Source organism: Mycteria americana, chromosome 7, assembly GCF_035582795.1.
Source record: "Mycteria americana isolate JAX WOST 10 ecotype Jacksonville Zoo and Gardens chromosome 7, USCA_MyAme_1.0, whole genome shotgun sequence".
NCBI classification, from domain to species: Eukaryota; Metazoa; Chordata; class Aves; order Ciconiiformes; family Ciconiidae; genus Mycteria; species Mycteria americana.
In genome coordinates this window covers 65,877,870-65,894,576 of record NC_134371.1, presented here as the reverse complement: position 1 = coordinate 65,894,576, position 16,707 = coordinate 65,877,870, and the positions used below count along the sequence as shown (strand labels likewise).

The window sequence follows — 16,707 nt, the reverse complement described above, 5'->3', positions numbered from 1 at the left end:
AGTGTTACTTCCTAACACAGGAGCAGGGTAGAGTTTTCTGTCATGATCCTTTAGCTCTCCCCATTAAGTGCTAGAGCGGTTTCTGTCAAGAGGGGGTCAGATGAGGACCCGAGACAGGCAATTTTCACATACTGTTCCAGCGTAAGGCCACAGGAGAGAGCCCCGCAGAGACTTGCCTTCTGCATGGCACCTCAAGTTTGAGATCTCCTCAATTATCCATACGCAGCTGTTCTGGGAGAATACGCCATACTGCTGGGGTGCGAGCACGTCTGCAGAGTCACACCGTGGCACAGAGCACGCCGCGGCGCTCTCGCCTTGGAGGGCACTTTGCCCTGCATATCCTTTTAGTCACCACATTTGTTTTCAAGGTCTCTTGAATCCCTCAAATGTACGTTTTAAAGATCATCAAGGCAGAAGCTGCCGTGCTTTCAGTGACACCTCTGTCGAATTATGCTAGGGGGGCAACCTAGCTTTCCCCTGTCCAGACATCCATGCCATGAGAATGACACACCGCCAGTCACACTGTTCACACCAACTGTGGCAGTAAACTTTATTTCAACTTTGACATTTAGTTCCTGTACAGTGACTCATGACCGCCTATGATGCTCTGTTTAGGGATGCAAGACTCAAAAGCCAATGCAGAAAAAAAATCAACAAGCTACAGAATTCAGAAAGAAGCATTTGCTGAAACGAGGCACCTCATTTTTATATACTGCAGGGAGGAAACAGTAGATGAGGACAAGTTCCAGTTGCTATATCTTTTTGCAGAGAAGCTGGCAATTTATATTTAAAGTACACTTTACTAAGTGTACTTTTACCTAGTGTACTTTTTAAAAACAGCCTACCAGTCAATGGTGTCACCAAAACCATTTAGCTTAACGAAACCATCAGGTCTTCCAGTTTCCAGAGTTTTAGGAAAAAATGGGACCACAAAGTTGTTTTAGACTGCATTAAATAAAACTACAAGGAATACCACATGCATTCCTTATCTTGTTCAGCCTATTTATAATCCTTGACTGACTTACAGCTCCTAAGAGGAACTTGAGCGATGAATGACAATTTGTGTCCTTCTGACCAGGCCTGAGGTTTCTCAGAGGAGGTGGTAGGTGACAGCAGTGAACATGTTCTGTTTCTGAAGGAACAGTGAAGCACGTGGGTACGGGGCTCTGTCGTCGTCCCAAGGAATCCACCATGGTGAAGCCAGGACATCAACCACAGCTGACCCAGACACAACTGAGTCCCCTCCGCCTGCCCCTTCTAAATTTACTAGCTATGTTCTCGATCTATTTATGTAGCTGGTGCTGAGAGAGCACTAGGAAAAAATAATAATTCTTAAAATCCTAAATTAACTTTCTGTATGCGGGTGTCTAGAATTACTTCACAGATACCAATTAGGACAAACATGGTTGTATATAAGAAGTTAACAATTTTGCCTTTGTAGGTATTAGAGATTGTTTTCTTAGGCTGAGTGAAGACATTCTGAAGACAAAGTAACACACAATTTAGCAATTAGCATTTACTTAAAATCTACATTATGTACCAACGCATCTTACAAGGACGTGCTCTCACTTTCTCAGGGACTGAAAAGATGCTCCTTTGAAACCTCTAATTTCACAAGGAATACTTCCTCATACCTTCAATGTATATATGAAAGCATGAAACCTTCTTTACAGATGGAGCTGAGCTCTGAGGTCAAAGAGCTCATAGATTCTCAAAGCAGTAGCTGGTGTCAGCTGGAAGAGCTCTTGATTACTGCTGAGCTACGATGACTTCACCAGCTGAAGAACAGCCCAGAGTGCCCGAGTTTGCCTTAAGTTTCCACCTATAGGCATAAAATGCATTACCAAACTCCTCTAGCAGAAAATCTGTAAACAGCTAAATGAGGGCATATACGTATCTGCTGACTGGAAAATGTCCAAGTTAACTTACACGGAAACCCAACTCCTTTCCCTCATCTTGCATCAAAGAATTATTTATTTGCCTAAAGGCAGTTTGAGGCAATTAGGATATTCAAAGGTTGGTATTAAGACTGCTATTGATAGTGGCATGGGGAAGAAAATTGCAGTGAACGTCAGTAATCTGAGCATTTTTGGACTAGAACAGTGTTCAGATTAATGAACGTTGATGCTATTTCAAGGTTATGTTTGCTAATATTAGTATGTAGTCAGACATACCAGAGTGCTGCTTTTTGGGTTTTTTTTCTATTTTTCCTTAAAGCCAAAGTTTTGACTTAAGACAAAATGTAGCCATGGCAGCAGGAGTGGCAGAGGGGATAACACATTGCCATTCAGCTGGCCAAGTCATTTGGATTAGCAGGTTTTGGAAGAAGGAGGTTTCAGTGTATTTAATTAACTTGTCTTAGAGTTCTTGATCTTGTTTCAAACCACTCAACCCTTAAGGTCTCTCATGAGTCAATGTTTCTAACCCAAGACTTGCAGGAGAATTTTTGAATGCACCTAAGTAGTTTAGGATCCTGCTAGTTTGGGGATGAACTTATACTCCTGAAAGGTGTAAAAAAAAAAAAAAAAATTACTCTCCAGAACCTGGGTGCTTGTCAACAGGTATAGCTAATCATAACTTACTGTTTCACCTGAATATTTACCAAGGTAAGAGAAACAACCATATTGCTTATTTCTATTTCCAGCTGAAGTGTTATCATTTTTTGCTTCCCTCCAACCTGGAAACAATTTTCTAAGCTCTAAAAAGCCTCGATATTTGTATTTTATGTAAGCAGTTTGGAAAGGTCAGGCCTAAGCATTTGATATAAAGAACAAACCCAAGTTAATAGACACCATTGGAAGGCTAGGCACTAAAATGTGCTCGGGCACGCTATTCAAGTGATGCTTATCCAAAGTTACGCCTTCTGTGCCTCAGTCAGACCACCATGGCAGAGACCAAGTCAGTGCTTCCACTGTAAACTTGAAAGAGAGTTTATAAATGAACCTGAAAGCCAAGCAGAAGCTTTGACAAGGGCATATCCACTTCAGTGCAGAGCCGTACCAAAAGCAGCTCGCTCAGTTTTAGCACATACAAGGAGTTGGAAATACAAAGTTAGTGATTCAAGCTGGATTTTTCACACTTGCATGAAGAAGCCTGGGAGAAATGGCAAATGGTAGGAAGGTCCTGTACACCAGCTACCGGAGTCCTGCGCTCACCTAAGCAGACCGCAGGAGGGTTAACCTGGCATGGGAGTGAACACCCTGTTGTCAGGATTTACAGCGGTAAGGAAAGGGGCAAGAAGATCATGGACGTTGGCTCTCTTCCTTCCTCCTGCCCTCCGCAGGTCCTGTCTATAGCTCCCTTTTGTTCACCCTGACAAGCCCGAGAGCTGTGATGCAGGAGGATGGGACAGTAATCCCCCTTACGCATTTTTTTGTTCCTGAGGGATGAAGTGCTGAAACAGAAACATCTTGGCCATCCCTAAACTCCCTTGCTTGAATACAGGCTTGAGCTTCACGCAGCCAAGTGGCTGGACCTCATTGCACCTGGACTTCAGGACAGAGCTGGTCTGGGAGGCAGGTCTCCACTTCTATCAAGTTTCCCTGCCTGGAGGCCAGCTGGGTTGTGACTAGACACAGCCCACGGAGAGGAGGCAGAAGAGCAATCTCATGAATTCTTCCATTTGGCACAGCCTTTGGAGAAGCCTCAGGCACTTGGTATGACCCAAATATTGTAGAGAACCCTGACCTTGCTGTGCAACATCTATTTAAGAAACCACCACCAATGTATGTCCAGAAGGAATTGTATCATGAAGATATTTTGGTTTTATTTATAGTAAAGCCATTAAAGAGTCACAATGTGCCAACAGTACCGCGCTGGTACACAAGCTATCACAAGAGCTTTCTTTTCTAAGTGGGAGGAAAAAACAACTCTGCCACAGCTTTGTGTGGTATTTGCAGTCAGAGGGTGACCTGGCAGTGACCAGCATACTCAGCTAATGTATACTACTCTTTACACAGATTACATCACACAATCTACATGTTGCTTATTTGCTACCTAACACTAGTCATTAAATAAATATTAATCTGATAGGTAGGCATCTTAACCAGGCATGCAAAAATAACACCAGATGTAAAGAAACCACTTAGGTATTACACACACACAAGTAGGTAACAGAAATGCAAAGGGACTGTCGGGTACACCAGTCTGCTATCATTAAAGTAAGTAAAGGTACATCTCGAACACAAAAGAAAACGTCTCACTGAATACTCCACCAGTTTAAGAGGTGGCTTTTTTGTTTGCAGGTAAACTTTTATAATTCATGAAACTTGAAGTCATTGAGGTTGCTTGATAAATAAATAGGAATCGCTTGACAGATGCTGGGGTAAGGGAGGAAAGGTAGCATGTTTTCTATTGCAATCTCTATAGGTTTTATAGTATACCACACCGTTCAGGTGCCCTCCGGTAGTCCCTTAAAAATAATCTCTTACATCTTTCACATAAGATCCTTTCCCCATATAATTTCATTTTATTACATTTTACAGAAACGCAGCCACCTTCCCAAATTCAACTGACGAGCCTTCAGTTTCTTCAACAACACATTAAGTGTGGTACAGATACTCTAATCTGGGGTCAATTTCAATTCTTAAAAAACAAATTACTCATAGTACATGTTCAGCTCATTATCCATGTGGGAGTAAGGGAGTGAGAAGTATTACTGTTTACCCACCTAACCGCTCTGAAACTAGCAGATTTCCCCCACGCTGCTGTACTACTTTTCTTCCATCAGGACTCCAAGAATATAACTTGCAAATAATAGTCTATGGCCGAGTCTGCTAAGAGGTAACCTTCACAGTTAAATAGACCAGTGGCTAGTATGTAGGCATGTATGCACAACAAGGCATGTAGATGTATGCAAGGCCAAGCCCTGAATTTGGAATTCTAAATTTGAATCTGATTGTATGAAATTCTTACTTTTCTGACTTCAAACTCAGGATTTCACCCTGGGTACTGAGAAACTCTTTGTTCTGCTACTCCCGCCTCCCTGAACTGCCCAGTTTGCAATAGTCCATTAAAAACTGCTATAAAGCCAGAGGGGCACCGAAACATATGGTTACCTTCAACCAGTCCAAATAAGAAAGACCCAGAGATCCTGATCTTCTGTTGCAGAGAGGCAACATCAGGGAAACATCGGGAAAGAGCAGCACATTTTTGGCTGGATGACTCTAGAAGAAACAGGTGAAAGGAAGCAACAGCCGCCTGCTCTGTGACTGTTGAGATGATTGTGATACAACACGCAGACGTGAGCGTGCTCTGGAAAGAACCTTCCTTCTGCCTGATAGACTAGCGTTGTATAACTTAAGGTATTTGAAAAACCAAGTTGCTGGAAATGAATAGCATGCAGCTATCACAAGCTAAGTCTTCAAGGTGTTTAGCAGATTTTTCAGAGAACCTAGGTCATCTCTGAATCACTGAGAGATTCACCATCTAAAATCCACTAGGGCATTCTGGAAGATGAGCCCTTCAACACTATGCATTTGACAGGAGTTTTGCTGCTAATGACATTAAAAAAACAAACATTGTCCCTATTTTACATCCCAAAATTTCACTTGAGTTTAAAATTTTCCTCTAACCCATCCTCCACTATTTTCAAATTGAAATGGCCTTACTTTTATCCAAAAGTAATTGATCTACTAAACAATTTACTAAAAGCTGGACCTAGTATGATCACAGAAGTAAGCAGTTCTGTGTCCACCAGGAAGGACTCTCTCCTCCTGTTTGATAGTGGGTGCATCTAACCTTCTGTCACCAACATTTCCATGGCAGGTACCAAGTACCAAGTCCTGGCCTCCCACTGAGTGTTCAACCACTGACCACACCAGGATGCCTGCCACTGACCGCAGCTGCGCCAGAAGCTCATGGACAAGCCCAGCGATCATCCATACAAAGGTCTGCATTTTAGTCTTGCTGGAGAAACCGGTAACGACCCAGTATCCCACTCCGCAGACTCTGTACCATGAACACGTCCATGGTGAACATCTCTGTCACCACACAGAGAGGCTTTGCAGAGCAGGAGGAGAATGGCCTCTTGTGGATACTGCAGACCTTTCTCCAGGTCTGGCTTTTAAAGCAGGAACAGCAGCATTTCCCATTTGGTGTACGATGCCACTCTCCTTCCCACACGTAAGCATGGAATTTGTGGACATGGCAGGAGAGGAACGTTAATCTCAGTGCAGCGTCTCTCATCGTACTGCCTTTTAAAACCTAGATGAAGACTGTGCTGTTACTGTTCTCCTGCCTTTAAACAAGCCCTTTCATTTTGGTGCCTTGTGCAGGGCTTTTTGTTTTGCCTTTGGCTTCCTTTTGACTTTGATTCTTTTGTGTGAGAGTTTTTATCCCCCTTCTAGATGTCCCACCCACTCAGCATCACTTGAAATGAAAAGATTAGATGTCAACTAGTCTCCAAGTACAGAATAAAGAGAACAACAAATTCTACCAAGGGTCTCTCCCAGACTGTAAAAATAAAAGATGAGTTTGTATTGGCAAAGGCCTCTCTTGATCTGTTAATATCAAGGAAGACAAAATTATCTGTGTTCTTTGTGAAACAGCAGTTGTTTTAGTGGGGAAGGAAGCCAAGACAGCTGTTAGATAGTTCAGTACAAAATACTGACAGTGACACACCAACAACACCAGCAGTGAGGGACTCGGCCAAACCGTCAAAACACCAAATATTACTAATGCTGCTGCTTTTAAAAAGTTTGACAAACTGCAATAATTTAAGATTTTCAGAGTGAAAGATGACTTTTTAGTTCATCTTGGCCTACTGTGCTTAAAGGATACTGCAGAAAGGGCAGCAAAATCTCTCAGATACGAAAGACACTGTTGAGAACAAGGAAGCAGGTCTTGGTCAGCGCTCAAGATTAAGTGGGGAAGGAGCCGTCCATGTTTAGTTTGGATGCAGGACTTTACTCCTTTGAGGAAGGAGAGGCCGTGAGATTTCAACAGCTTTTGAGGAGTCCTCAACTTAAGCTACTTGAACAAATGGCTTTGTCCACATGACCTGCAGCATACCCAACCCCATGACAGAGGATTATGAAATCATTTTTTCCACTTCCTTCAGCCAGGATGAAAGACGGCGTGCACTGCAGTTGGGAGCAAACCGGAGGTTCTGGACTGGGACCTTGCTCTCACCCTGTCATCTTGCTCTGGTCATTTGACCTCTCCTGCACATCATTTTCTCCATTTGTTCTAACTTCCCAGGAAGGGTATATTTGCAGATCTTCAAGGCTTTCAGATAGAGCTAATAGCTAAATACAAGGAATTTAACTCTGCTTTCAGTCACCCTTCTCATACACACCACCAGGAGTAAATAGGGTTGCACCCATACAGCTACAGATAAGTCGCATATTTGGCTCAGCGACAGAGATGGTAGGGAGCACAATTTGGCCCATCAGCATGAGCTCCAGCCACCAGTGCAATGCAGGCTGCTGAAGGCTGCAATAATCTTACGTTCTGGCCTTGTTTGGAAGGTTTCATGGCCAATTCCTCCCCTTCCAGGCCCCCTGTGTCCTCTGGAAAAGCTTTCTTTTATTCAACTACACCCTTCTACATGGCACTGTACTTTTCTCTCCAGCTGCACCTTCAAAGCTTTGCTAACTCCAATTACTGTCTAAATTGCATTTATGGAAAAAAAGTCATTTTCTTTGAGTGCAGAATTACATGTTGGCTGTTTTCTTATAGATTTGGATCATAAAAGAACTTAGAGGAAAAAAAATACAAACTTACAGCCCAGCTTGGCTGTAAGTAACAGCCTTTGTCCTGCATCAATGGATGTAGTAGAGGATGGAGTGTGATACATTTTTTATAATAAGGAACAAGACCCCACAGTTCTGATGGAAATCAAAGTCTTCCACCCCCCCAACAGAAAGCTCCCACTGATGCTATGGGCCTGTTCCAACATGGAGCTCAGCCCTAGATTTCCCAAAATGCTCGTTGCTTATACTTGTGGAGAAATTATAATGAACACCCTTTTCACAGCATCAGTGACTCCTGCAACCTTTTTCCCCCTCTCTCTCTTTTTATAAGGGATGCATCACATCCTAAGTTCTGTAACAGATGTTCTTTACAAGGCAAGAATAATTTACAATGAGTGTTTTGTGGATAGGGAACTCGTACTTTTCAAAACCCTGGTTTTGTATATGTATATAGCTCGCCTGCAGCATGCACGGTCAAACTCAGTCAAAATTCCTGAGATCCTCTAACCTGCGAGTGGGAACTTTCCCAAGACAGAAGTGGATTTGACAAGCCAGCAAGTAAAGAGAGATAAATTTCTAGAATCTGAAAGTCAGTAGAAATACTTAAAAATATCCACGGCAAAATTCACTTTCAGTGTATGTTATTTCATATTTCAGTTTTATGCTGTGGTTCAGCAAGGTTTTTACTCAGGGAGAAGATCCTTTTTACTCACCAGATTGAAGATAACTTTGCCAAATGGGAACTTTTAAGAAGCTGCCCGCTGAATTCATGGGAGATGAAAGTAAAGTTGCAGTTCTAACATCATTTGACAAAGTCTTTGGCATTTTATACCTAAAAAACTTTTCTGCAACTTCTCTTAGTATTTTCAACAGCTGGATATTATACTGTATTCATAGGCAGGTCCAAATATAAATAGTAGTTTCTCTACTGACCCACATACTTGGCCTATATTCAGAGTCTTTTAAGATGTTTCCATTAGCCGCAGAACAGTGTCAGGTATTTCTCCAGTGTAATCTTATTTATGAGGTCCTGTTTCCCAGAACAAAACAGGACTAGATCAACTGGAGTTGGGCTCTTTGCTCACACTTGAAAGCCTGTTTTCCGCCTATCCTCCACGGACACATACCTTTAGCCTCAGTATCTTTCATGGCCACATTTTCAGTTCTTATTTCCAGTTCTTATTGTCTGTCTGCCTCCTCTCTGGCTGCTCCCCAGCGCTTCTGCTCCCAGGAGCACACAGCTTCCCTGAGCAATCCCCTCTGCCCACACAGCTGAATTTCAGCCTAGCTGGCAAATGACTGTTTCTTTGGGGGTGATGGCTCCTTTTCTACCTTTTTTCCAAAAAGAACTTGACTGCTTTTTACATCTGTTCCGAATGAAGAAAAGTTGTCAACCCCTCTGGATTCAGTGTTATATGAAGGAAAGAAGACTGAAAGAGATGAAAAGCCATAGCTGATGGGGGAAAGCGGGAAAATAAGAATCAAGGAAGGAAGCTAGTAGAAGCTGAGGCACATGGCTCCACAATTACTATTTTTTAGTATTTTATAACTTCATTTACTGTACTCTTGACTCATCTGGTCTGTGAAATCTCCAGTCCAGAGAAATCAGAGTAACTGAATTAATCTAAGCACAAAAACCATGGCTCAAATCCTCTGGCCTTTATCTGGGGAAGCCTTTTATTGGAGCTTTCAGCTGGAAAGAGACTGCAAGAATTTGTGGCTGTGGAGCATGCAGTTACAATAAATATATAATTCATCATGGAGAGGTTTGTTAAAACCGTTAGGAATAAAATAAATGTTCTTCTTTCCTATTGAAAAGAGATGTCCGTTTTTCTCTTACGATTACTCAAAGGGCTAGCCAGGCAGAATAAAGGCTTATTACATTAGAAAGCATATAGAGCCCTTTTATGAACTCTGGCTGCAGCCGTTCTCTTTGTGAGACTCTTTGTTTCAATTTGTTTTTCAGCAGCTGTATCTGATCTGTATCTCGCACACTTTCATCCTGTGACAAAACACAGCTGCAAAGTGACTAGAAGTTCCTCATCTGTCCATCTCTGCATGTTCTCACAGATGGGACAGGTACCTGTGAGAAGCACCAAAACCGATTTATGGGTGTTAAATCCGATAAATAATTTTACACTGAGTCACAAGGTCTATCTTTGTGCTCATCTTTCCTGGAAGTATGAATGATAGCACCATATCACGAAAGCTACTGAAGTTCACCAGTATAAAGTGAAGGCAATTACTGGCATGACAGAGTGACTAGGATTGCTGCCCCTTGAAAATGGGGTTTTAGGACAGAAGTATTTTGTTTTCAAATGCAGAATAGAAAACTAATGACTATGCATTTCATCTAAACCTTCCACTCTGAAAAATGCTTGACACAAACAGGAGCGGCAAGAGCACAACTGATGCACAACAGCTTCAAGCATCTCCTTGCCCGATTTACGAAGACATTATCATAGTTGAAAATATATTAGAGTCCCACTGAATAAAATGTCTATATGCTTCATTTAGACAAAGCTGCTTCAAGAGAAAATTGTATTTATGTAAATGCATCCCTATGTCTTCCCTACCATCCCCTACTCCCTACTGTTTCAGGAGTGCCACCCGTCACAAGCTGAGGGGGAGAGGAGACCCAATGACGTCTGTAAGCCTGATGGGGGAACACAGAAGACATCACGCAGGAGCAGGCTGATTTTACACAGTAGTGTTGCAATGAACTCAATGAGTCTTGGATACCAAAGGAAGAGACACGAATATCCTACGACTGCTAGACTTGCCATCTCCCCCAAAGTATTCCCGCTCTTGAAGTTTCCCAGTTTCTTGAAGCACATCCTCTATAATGAGCTGCTCACCCCAGACGGGTTACCCCATTCCAACCCTGCAACAAGACCACTACAAACAGCCACTTCCAAAACGCTGCCCTGGAGCCCTCTCCTTCCTGCCCCAGCTACTGGTCAAGGGCTGCTGAAGAATCCCACAGCTGCCAATTGTGATTTACAAAGAGGGAGATAAGTTACACTCATGACTGCGACTCTTACCACTAATTACCACTTATTCAGGCACTAATGGACTCCATTGGCCAATGCAAGTCAAATGTGAAAGCCTTTGCAATTTGAAAAGAACCATTTTAATTTATTAAACATTGTGGATCTCAGGCACTGATAGTGGTAAACATGCCCACATTTCTCTCCACAGTTAAAAAAAGGAGCGTACACATCAACACCAGCGGCACCTGCCTGGCTGGCCATGTTTGACCTGGACTACACTTGCAAACTTTACTGGTATACTTCCCTTGAGTTTAAATACAAACAGCAAAAATAGTAGACTGGCAAACACCTTACAGTGGATGCAGTTGTCAGTCATGTTATTTTTTAAGTTAAGAATTACTCTCCTCTTCATGCAGGAAAACCAGCTGCAATGGTTATACGGGGCAATACAAAAAGAAATGCATGATGAGCGATGAGGACGCCTTGTTACTGAGAGGTAAATCTCCATGACGCTCTGCTGCTGCTCTGTGATGAGAGAGATGGTTCTTTGGAGACTCCAGTACTGATGTACAAAACCTGCCCACCCACCCCTCTAGTGCCTGCATCCCCCCTTGCTGCACGCTACCAGTGAGATCAGCCTCTGCTCACTGCAAGATATATGTAGCAACAATTCTGCCTGCCAAAGAATACAGATACTGAAGACAGCCCACCTCCTCCTCATCAGGAAAACAAATTTCTGCATCATGATGCATTTGCAAAGAACAGTACACTTCTACCCAAAACATACTTACTTCGATGCCTGCTATTGAGGGGCTTGGGCCAGGGACTCCCCTGCCAGAAATCCCGCTGAAAGAAAGAGGAGTTTCACACTCGCCAGCAACAGCACAGGCATCAGGAGACAGTACAGAAGGATACACAACATCTTGATCATTTATGATTGTCTTTGGGTTAGACAGTTTCATCCCCTGCTTTCTTTTCTTGTTCCAGTGTGCTGCTTTCCTTTCGGTGCACTGTTTGAGATAAAATTTCTTGTTAAGCTGATTCTAGTGGACAGCTGGCAGCACTAGAGGGCAAGTCCTGCCGCTTTGATTCACCAGAGAAAGAATTAAAACGCTGGGTGGAAAACGAGCTGAGCCCTGACAATGTCCATGGGTCCCATGGAACAGGACCAGATTAGATAGTGACCCCTGTTTCAGATATCATGTTGGGATCACTTTCTATCGCTTTCATCATTTTTGTTTGCATCTTTCTAACAGGACTTTGAAGCTGAGGAGGCCTCATGTCCTACAGCACTGCAAGAAGCCTCAAGAGAAATGGTGAGTTCAGTATGTGAGAAAGAAGTCAGTAACACAACCTTGTTCCCTTCTAGTTCTGCACCCAAGACTAATAAAACCATGCCTTCTTTTGAACATACTGGTTCAGATCCAGTCAGCTTGGCAGTGACTTAAGGCTTTACTGGAGGTAGCCAAAAAATGGGATTTTCATCCCATGGAAGATTCTGACACTGACATTTGCTTTTCTGCTAATCAGACAGAAAATCAAAATATCAAATATTTTGCAGAATGGAAACTCTGAGTTATTTTTAGCTGAAAGGATCAAAATTAGTTCATTAAGAATTTCTATCTGATAATGTCAAACCATTCATATCTATAATTAATCTTTAATATTGTAGTAATTTTTAGAAGCTAAAAAGAGCTAAACTCTGAAACAACGAGTCAAAATGAAAGTTGCTATTTCAATCTCAAGTAGTATCAACGTTTCCGTTGAAAACTTCATCAAGATGAACTTCCCCCAAAATTCTAATTCTGCCAAAACAGCATTTTCCTAAAGAAATTTATTCTGTTAAAACAAAAAAAACCACCACAACATAAAACAAAAACCCCAAACCATAACACCTGGCTGCCTGGCAGCCTCAACCTCTATAAAAATAACCAAGCCGAGTCAAATCCACCCACCTTCCCTCTCCATCACAAACGCTACCTCTCACAACTTGATTACAAACCTCAGGGCACGCTGTGGTTTTGCTTCGAGCTGTAGGTCCTGGAGTCAGGCTGATTACAGGAATACCCCATGGCTTGCCTACGCTAGAAAGGATTTTCTCAGAAAGAATTTGCTCAGACAGAAACACCAGTAGATCTGTCTTGGCAAACAGCTACGATGGACATCGTAGAGAGCAGAATAAGCTCGTTCAGCAAACGGACCGGTTTGAAGGTAGAAGCCCATTCCCAGCACAACATCTGGCAGCACAGCTGTTGCTGCGAGGTATGACTTTTTCACTCTCTTGATGGACACAGCTGTGCCAGGAGAGCTTTCTAGTGTACATCACAGCACTCACTGAAGTGAGCGAGTGCCTCTCTGGCTTACAGGACTGAATTTTAAACCTATCTAATAACTTTTGGGGATCCGAGCTGTGAATTTTTCGTTTGTGGGGTTGAAAGAATGCACTAGTTTAATTAAGAAACAGAATGAAATCGAACGAAAAAGGAGCACCATTTCCAGAAACTGATTTACATACTCTTTTGGAAATTATTAATTATGTATTTAAGTATAACTTTTTACTTACTGAACACTTCTTTCCATTTCTACATGAAAGTCACACTTGGATATTCCTCCACATTTGAGGAATCGAACTTTACCTCATCATTTAGAGTTGTGCAAAATCTTCAAAATCATTTTGATTTGGTAGCTTTTACATTCACTTTGCACCCGCTTTTCATGGGTGGGATTGACTTTAGTAAGAGGGAAAGCAAGGGAAAAAATGGAAATCTATGTTCCACACCATGTTAGGCTGTAGCAGGATAGGAAAGACAAGAAGAGAGCAGCGGTGTTTCTCAACGGCTCTACATTTGCAGGGAGGAGGTCTAGGGGAGGAGAGAAGTCAGGTAACCACTCTGTTGAAAAGAAAGGTGTTTCCAGGTCACCAAAACTTCCAGAATTATTCCACGTTTTCTCCCGTCGTCTTTTCCACTGCAGAGACCAAAACCTGCCCCGTCAGATGCCAACCAAGCTGTTACTTGTTTTGTTTTGCAGGTTGCTAAGAGACAGGGCTGGTTTTGCTTACTTGCCTCCCTTGGGCTATTTCACAACACTTTGTAATACACACTGCTCTTTTTTGTTGCACATCTGGTTTCGATTTTAGGTTTCAGAACCCCCTCTGAAAACGGAGATATTAGTTTTTCATATCTATCATCTAGACGAAGTGCATCAGCCTGTCAAACTGAGTGCACCGGTGAGACACGTTTAACCCTCTCAAGTAACTCTCAAGTTACCCTCCAAAAACCTGGTTTCATTTGTTGTCGAGTTCAGACGGTGGGAGTAGCTCAAGTATTTGGTCTAATTTGGTGTGTGAAATTAGCTGCAACCACCATTAAATTTTAGGTATGAAATAAACCTACCCATTTCTTGAAGACATTACATTGGATAGGAAACCCTCATGCCTCACAAATGCTAGCAAAGAAAGAGTCGTGCAGTGGATTAATTGATCATCACCCCAGCAGATGCTCGACAACTTCTCCCAAAGCTTCTAGTCTTTCATTTTTGTTGGAAGCAACTACTCACAGAAAAGCAGCTAAACTAGCATGGAGAGGGCTTCTCCTGTGTCTTTGAAAAATGGTGTTGCCGGATGGCAGAACAACTCAGCTCGTACTTTGGGATGGCTGCAAACACGTCCTTCGGTCCCAGCACTGCAGCTAGCCATGCTGAGGTACCAAAGCCTCCAGCTTCAGGTAGGTCAGACCCAGGCCTCACAACCTATCTGCATGGTCCATGAAGAGCTTTTCCACAGCACTGATCCACATACAGAGCACATACAAACAAACTGATGGGGATAACATGTATTCCTGCTCTGCTGATATCCCTAAACCAAATGATCCTTACCCAAGTCCTCTCCCAAAGCCATTCTGCAGCCTAAGTCAGTCCTCTCCCAAAGCCATTCTCCATACTCTCTGCAAGCAAAGCTCTGACAGAGAGGAGGTGGGCAGACTAACAGTGTTTCTTTAGTCTTCACCCATCTGGTCCCAGCATCATTTAAAGTTGCAATTAAAATTTATATCACTAGGCTAAGGTCACTCAGAAAACTTGTGCCAAGAACTACATACATTTGACACCCCGCAGAGAAAAGAAACGGCCTCTGCTTTAGTTTGCTCCCCTCACCACCCCAAGGATTTGTCTCCATGCCCTTCTTAAGCCACTCTAGTGACTATCTGATCCTATAAAATTTTATCTCTACAACTAAAGACCATGTTTTTATTCATTTTGGAAGGGATGAGGTCTGGTCTAATCAAATAATTCTAATCAAATTAAGCTAAGCTGGACCTCAGCCTTTCAAGTTGGAAAACCATACAAGCTTTGTACAATGTTGTTTCTTGTCTCTATACAGGTCCAAACATACGGCCAGCATTCAGAAACAACGCATATAAAGACCTGCTCCCTCTCTGGGCCTTAAACGCATCCATATTGGTTCCCCCTCCCACTTGGTTGTTAACTTCCTCTCGGGCTTTCTCAAGAGCTGCTTCACAGTCCTCTTCCCCCACTTTTCATGCACAAATACTCCAGGGAAACCTCCTTTCTCAGTAGGACACAGGGTCCAATAGGTTTCACAGCTCCTGTGCAAGGCCAGGGCGATTTGCTCTTCCAGCTCTGCAGGTTCTGGCACATGGCCCTCCCGGCAGCACCAGTGCCAGGGAAGTCCTGTAGGGCAGCAGGTTTGAATGACATGAGTCTTTCTGAGCATCACCAAGACCATCATTTAGAAAAAAATACCAGCCAGGAAAGCCAGGTCTGGCACCCACGCTTTGCGCTGGGTGTGGTGCAGGCTGCTGCAGAGCTGGGGCTACCAGGGTAGGACTCACAGGTGGGAAGAGTAAGGTCTTCCACAGGGCATCCACCTTCTTCAGCAATACCAGACTCTCACAAGCTTCACCTTGAAAACCTTAAGTGAATATACAATTTAAAGTCCGATTTTCACCCTTCTCCTGAGACCTATCCCAGCAGCGTTAAACATTCACTCTGAAAAAGCAATCAATGCCACAGAGGCTCACACCATTAAAAAAGAAATTTGGAGACTCCCAAATATTTCTCGCATGGACAGACTGCCCTTTCCTAAACAGAAGAGTACAGGAGGACGGTACCAGAGGAGCACTCCACCATGGAGCGGCTGTAGGCGTTTAGGACTGCACAGACTCCAAATCTTGGAGATTTTAGAGACCTGCCAAGCTCAGGACATGGTGCCAGCGGCGGTACCTCAAAGTAACATCTCAGTGCTGCGGGGTTTCCTTCCTGACAGGGCATTGAAAGCAGCTCGTCAGACGAAGGGAGATGCCCGAGGGACAGCTGGGCAGCATAGCGTGGGATCTTCCCTACCCCACCTTCTCCCACCTGCTGCCAGACACAGCAGAAGCCAGCAGAGCATGGAGCTTCTCTCAGGACGGTGCATGGCAAAGCCAGGGCATGGCAGCAACCCCTCCCCTGGTACGGGACACTCGGGAGTCGGGCTAGGACTAATTGCTACAGGGTCTTTGTGATCCACATAATCACAGGCATTGTGGTCCTGCGGTGCAGCAGAGATTGAGAGTGTATGGGACAAAAAGCCTAAGGAAAAACCTCATGATAGAGCATACAGTTGGTCTCATCATCACCCTGTCATAGCTTTTTAGATGCTCTGGGGGCAAAAAATGAAACAAAGGTATTAATAGCGGTAAACCACATCTTTCCATCTCTTTGCATCAAATCTAAACCAACCCAATGCTTGGAGCCCTCATATCCAATTCCCTCCCGCCCCCCTTTTTCTTTTGGTGTGGTCAGGCTTTCCCCTCCACACAGCCTCTCGCCAGTTCAGCCCTGGAACGGTTCAGGCAGCTCCCTCCACCCAGCAAGAGTCCTGCCCAAAACACTGTCCTCCTGCCGGCGTGAGCTCACCGTGACCTTTCAGCAAAGCACAGCCCTTCGTTCCTCCTCGTGTTTAGAGAGGCTTGTGGAGCAGTCCCTTCTTTTCAGCTTGTGTGCTTCATGCTTAACCAATT

General features: G+C 43.5%; 1 protein-coding gene across 9 annotated transcripts in view; it reads right to left on the bottom strand.

The window, feature by feature from the left end:
* The window catches only part of FGGY (FGGY carbohydrate kinase domain containing), a 328,528-nt gene that overhangs the window by 180,966 nt on the left and 130,855 nt on the right, over nt 1–16,707 (bottom strand). For 3 of the 9 annotated variants that reach the window (XM_075508846.1, XM_075508848.1, XM_075508853.1), the window contains one exon: nt 11,479–11,697. The exons of the other annotated variants lie outside the window; for them this stretch is intronic. The gene's annotated coding sequence lies outside the window, so the exon portion shown is untranslated. The remainder of the gene's footprint in view (nt 1–11,478; nt 11,698–16,707) is intronic. 9 annotated transcript variants of the gene reach the window in all.